Source organism: Saccostrea cucullata, unplaced genomic scaffold, assembly GCF_032062105.1.
Source record: "Saccostrea cucullata isolate Sc308-1 unplaced genomic scaffold, CSIRO_AGI_Scuc_v1 ctg6415, whole genome shotgun sequence".
Classification (NCBI taxonomy): domain Eukaryota; kingdom Metazoa; phylum Mollusca; class Bivalvia; order Ostreida; family Ostreidae; genus Saccostrea; species Saccostrea cuccullata.
Genome location: NW_026928956.1, coordinates 1 through 6,252, shown reverse-complemented (window position 1 = coordinate 6,252; position 6,252 = coordinate 1). Strand labels below are relative to the sequence as shown.

At 30.5% G+C, this 6,252-nt stretch overlaps 1 long non-coding RNA gene across 1 annotated transcript; it reads right to left on the bottom strand.

The window, feature by feature from the left end:
* Positions 1–442: 442 nt before the first annotated feature.
* Positions 443–1,996, bottom strand: LOC134279386 (uncharacterized). The gene is made up of 2 exons (XR_009994620.1): positions 1,769–1,996; positions 443–567 (listed from the first exon to the last, which is right to left on the bottom strand). It is a non-coding gene; the product is annotated as an uncharacterized LOC134279386 (long non-coding RNA).
* Positions 1,997–6,252: the final 4,256 nt, after the last annotated feature.

Below are 6,252 nucleotides of genomic sequence, written 5' to 3'. Positions count from 1 at the left end.
GCATCGTATGTTAACATTTGAACATTTTCAGCTTCTTCTCTGCAACAGCTCAACCAATTTCAACCAATTTTGGCATAAAGAATTTATGGTTGATGGGGAACAAAAATTGTGAATTTCATGGGCTCTATTGATTATACAGTGAAAATACATTAATTCTTTGAAAATCTTCTCTGCTCCTGGGTATTAAATAAACTAATTGCTGTAGGTTCCTAATTTCAGAATGATTGATCCAAAGGTCTTTCATTCATTGTGAAAATACCTTTCTTTGGAAACCAATATTTGTGATTCCTTGACCTTGACTTTGGAGTGTGACCTGCATTTAAGAAATTTAAACCATTGTCATGAGCTGTCATACTGGGGTATGTGTTTTGCAAATACATATTGTATTTTCTTGAAATCATTGTTAACAAATGATAAATAAGAAGGAGAGATTCTTATCAAATATATTCATTTCATTTAATTGTAAATATGATTGTATAAAATGTTCTGTTATGCATTGATTTCTTTACTCCTCTTCGCTGCTAGAGTAGCAATCTTGTCAACATAGAGCTTCGTTTTAGCATCTATCTGGAAAAGGAGAAAAAAACCTCTCAGATGTGATTTTTCTACAAGCTGATTCCTACAATGTTCTGACTTATGTCCTAGTCTGACTGGTGATCCTTTCTGTATTTTCTTTCATTTCTTCAATATTTTTTTGTAAATAAGAAAAGAAGGAATTATTACAAACTTTAACACTTAAGTGTTACTGTGTATATTGTTTGTCTATAGGCCAAAATAAGATATATGACTTAATAAAATACATGTATTACCATTACTAGAGGTACTGTGAGCAATGAGCTCACTAAATGATACCCCCCGCCTCCCATATGAGTATAATGGCAAAGCCGCATGTTTTGCTGTGGCCGGGAAACCCAAAATATGTGTCGGATCAAAAAAGTAAAATAGGAGGTGCACAATGGCAGTATGTAATAAAGATTCTGTGATAGTTTCATTAAATTTGATTCAGTGGTATAAGAGGAGTTGCGAATAAGAGATGGGTACCCAAAAGCGTAACAGACAGATGGACGGACGTACAGCTAGACGAACATACAGACAGCTGGATGGACGGACGGACGGACATACCAATTACAGTATACCCTCCCATTTTTCAAGCGGGGGGTATAATGAAAAAGATATTCATGAATTTCAGTTATCCATCTAAATATAATCTTTAATAGTAAAATTATGTATTACCAGATTGAGAATGAAGATGATGTTGTGTAATTATACAAAATAAATTTCTTTGAAGAAAAAAGTGATATACAGCATTCACTTTTCAGCTTATTACACCCCCGCTTGAAAAGCGGGAGGGTATATAGTAATCGGTATGTCCGTCTGCCTGGCTGTCCGTATGTCTGTCCATCCATTACGCTTTGGGGTACCCATCTCTTATCCACAACTCCTCTCATACCACTGAAGGAAATTTAATGAAACTTTCACAGAATCTTCATTACATATTGCCATTGTGCACCTCCTATTTTACTATTTAATCTGACATATATTTTGGATTTTCCAGAGCAAAACATGGACACTGCCAATATATTCATATGGAAGGCAGGGGGTATCATTTAGTGAGCTCATTGCTCACAGTACCTCTAGTTTGTGGTGTGCTCATTTAACAAAGCTTCAGATGAAGTCAATGTAGGAACATCTTTAAATCTCTTGGAGTTTAATTTTGATTTATTTCAACATCATATGAATGATACTAACATACTGAATACTGACTTACTTTTTTTGAATATTCAAAATAAGAATCTTCTGACATCATGTCCCTTGAAGAATCCAGCTTTTTGACATACTTGGAACGAATATGTCGCATCACATCTTTCGAGTTCTCTGCAATCTTTTTTACCCTTTCTGCCATCTCATGTCTATACTCCTTGGTGATTCTGATATAGAAGTTGAAAATCAGTTCTGAAAATTTTAGCTACATGTAGAAGCAGAAAAAAATGTGTATGCAGATACAGCCTAAGAATCTCTGTGAATCAATATGTCTTGCTAATAAAAACATATTTTTAAACATTCAAATACAATGAAAGAAGACCATATATAAAGCCTTACAAAAGGAAAATATTTGGTCCATACAGAACTACAACTTATGCCCTAATCAGAACAAACTTTAGGGATCTGCAATTTTATCGGTATAGCGGTATATCGCAATTTTTGTTGCGTGATACGTATCGTGATAGTATATTACAGAGACCTAAATACCGGTATTTAGGTACATGTTATTAAGTCCAGAAATTATTCATTTATTTGTTTAATCTTTCAAATTACAATTACAAAAAGTCTAAACAAAAAAATATTGTAAAAGGTGAAAAGAATGGCATCTTACCACCCAGACATGATTAATTGAATGTACATAAAAATTTCAAAAAATTTAAATTTTGTTTTTCTAGCATATTTTTAAGATAAATAATGCCTACTCATTTAAAATTATTTTAAAAATTGCTTGTAAAAAGATCATGATATTATTGTGATATTTTGGGAAAAAAATTGTGATATATCGCGATTTGAAATTTTTGGCGATACCCATGTTACAACGCGAAATGTAATAACAACGCGAAATGTAAAAAACATGGATTATTACAGTTTGCGTTATTACATTTTGCATCGAAATCAACGCAGAATGTAATAACGCTAAATGTGACAACACACTTTTGAGGATTTTTACATTTCGCGTTATTACATTTTGCGTCGAGATCAACACAATATGTAATAATGCAAAATGTAATAACACAATATTTGGATTATTACATTTTGTGTTGTTACATTTTGTGTCGAGATTAAGCAAAAAGCAAGAAGGCAAAATGTAATAACACACTCTTTGGTCAGTCAGACTGAGTACGGAAATAAAACAAAAGGAAAAAAAACCAGATATATGCAATTTCTTAAAATTAATGAATTTCATAATATATTGATCCAATAAGCTATTTGTATTTAAAATCAGTTTGATAAATGTATTCAAATTCTAGGTGTTAGAAATTAGAAACACGCGTGTGTAGATGGGGTTGCTGGGGGTATTGACCAGGGTACTTTTGCTTTTTTTTATAGACAAATGCAATGAATCTAAAAGAAAACCTATTTATTTGTACTGGCAGGTGTAAATATATATCGGAAGGGGTATATTGACAATTGTGATACCATACTGTTCCATGCAAATCACCAGCATTGCAGACAAGCAAAAACACCCCCCTCTCTCTCTCTCCATCCAATAATAAAATGGATTGTTTCTGCATGTCCATAGTAATACAATGATAAACATACTACCGTATTTGGCTGAGTATAATACGCATTGATGTAAAATACGCACCCCCCTTTTTGAGTCTGAAACTGTGGAAAAAAACACAGTTCGGATGTATTATACGCAACAGAAAAATTTGCCAGCAATGTTCTGAACTTTGAAAATTGCAGTAATTTGTTACGAAAATCGGCGCGAGGATTAAGTGTCAAAAATTTACTGTACACACTTTTTTTAAAAATAAAAACTTTGAGTTTTTCTCGAGAATATTATTTATTCATTTATTTCAACAAAGCACAAGATAATGTTGCGTAAAAGTATTAAAAGAATTTTTTTAAGCATAGTTACTGTGATTTTGAAATTATGCGTCGCCATATTCTTAGATGAAATAATTTTATTTCAACAATGCATGAGATATTGTTGAAAATTTTAAAAGTAGTCATATTTAATTTTGGTTCTCCGTAATCATGCTGAAAATTATGTTACAATTCTTTAACAGTACACGAAATTGAAACATCAAAGTATTTATTTAATTAAGAAGACTACGATTTTTCTAAATATTTTGTATAGCGTGTTTCCCATGTTGGTTATATGTATATTTTGAATCAATTTTATGATCTTTTTTGTTAAACGCAATCAAAAAAAAATAAATTGTATTTTGTTTTATTACATATTGTTTTATTACATTTTGCGTTGTCTTCAGTGCAAAAATAAAATAACGCAAAATGTAACAACGAAAAAGCACGTGTTTTGTGTTAATCTCGGCGCAAAATGTAATAATGCAAAATGTAATAATCTAAAAATTGTGTTGTTACATTTTGTGTTGATCTCAACACAAAATGTAATAATGCAAAATGTAATAATCCAAGTTTATTACATTTCACGTTGTTATTACATTTCGCATTGTAACATACCCATCCCTAACAAACTTCCATAAAAACATGCACATTATACTTTTTGATGGAAGTTTTGTTGTGTTCTAAGTTTATAAAAGACTATTAAAATCTTTCCTATTCTTAACACATTGTAATTCTCTCCCTTTAGCTAGTTGTGTATCTGCAATCATCTCTGTCAAAAATAAACTAGAACTGTCCAATAGGGACAAATACCCCCGCTGGGTTTTTCAGAGTAGGTGCAAATTCACAAATATTTATGGATCTATTAAGAGGTGTTCAACATTTTCTTAGAAACAATTTGAGTGCTCAATATATATATATTTTTTTAATTAATAATGAAACTGAGGTGCAACCAAATAAAACATCAATACTAATACATTGTAACAGTTTTGTTTATTTCATTGAAAAAATAAATTGCAACTATTTGTCATGATACTCTGCAAATTTATTATTGAAAAAACATTATATAGAATCAAATTAATCTATATAAATTTATATCAAATTCATTTTAAAAATTAAAAAGTGCACCACCTCAGCATGATACTCCCATCAAATATTGTTCATTCAATTATTATAAACAGTTTAGAGTGCAAGAAAATCATGTCAACCTTTAAAGGGATTTGCGTAATTTTTCCATTCGTTATAATAATTGTTTAAACATCTCCTGTGGTGCAAGCTGCTTTAGTTATAACAAATAATCATCAACTGGTTGCATTATAGCTTGACAAATGCCCCTCCTCCACAAACATACACATATGCACATGTCTTTCATGTGGGACATGATGCTCTGAAATTTGTTATTTGATATTTTCAACAACAAAAAAATATCAATTTAACTAATATGTCTTAAAAGCTTGATCTAAACAAAATTGATTTTAGAAATAGGAGACTGGCCATCATATGACAAATGTTATTTAAACTGACCAGCAGTTCTTCTGTCTATTTCCCAAAGGACACAGATAAGAGCTCCTTGATCAGAGATATGCTCTAACAGAAATGATTAAGACAGCTTATGCTTCCCTACATAGAACTCATTAATTAATCTTTGACTGGATGCATGCCCACTAATTGCTATCAAGGGATGAATGGATCTTAACCTTCTCCTTTGTAGTGCAAACAAAATGCATTATTGCATGTGTCATTCTGAAATTAAATCTGAAAACAAAGATTTTGTATAAATTTGTTACAAAGATTTATACTGAAAAAAAATTGTGTAATCTTGTTGCATCATTTTGAATAAGGTTCCTGCATGATTCTTAGATTTGTAGGGACTATCTACCATTTTTTTTTTTTTTTAAAATACTTGATTTATTTGGATTTTATATCATACTAAAAGTTTCAATCTGAAATTAATGAGCAATTAATAATGTGGAGAATGAGCATGCTGATTCCAATCACCCCACCCCACTAGGGCTGTATCAATATATCGATATATATCGATATGTATCGATATTCAAGAAAAATATCGTATCGTAAAAAAATTACTTCCAATACGTATCGGACAAGCAGTTTTTCTTCTAATTCTGCTAAAAAGGTGAATTTTAACCAGCAAAGATTATATTTAACTTTTTTGAATTAAAACTGATCAATAATTATAGATTTATTAAAGAAATAACACAGTTTTTATAGTTATTATAAATTGCATAATAATTTTATTTTAACATGTTGATTTTACAGTCATTAAAAGTTTCGATTGGAAGTGTTTTATTTACTGACTATGGGATAAGAACTTTGAAATGGGTAATAAAACACAATTTTTTGTATGAAATACATACATTAAATGATTAATAAGCCTTTTTTGATGGATTTGTTTTAGAATCCAATATATCGCATATCGCTTTAAAAAATATTGTATCGTATCATATCGAAATTTTTTGCTCAATATACAGCCCTACACCCCACCCCCACATACACACAATATAATTAGTTTTAATTATATTATACAATATCAATTAAGTTTTTTTGTACAATTTCAAATTAGTTTATTATACAATATCAAATTAGATTGAAGTTGCTTTTTCTCAAATTCATTAAATAAGTTAGGCTAGTCCCTAAAACTATTTAAGGCTGATTCCT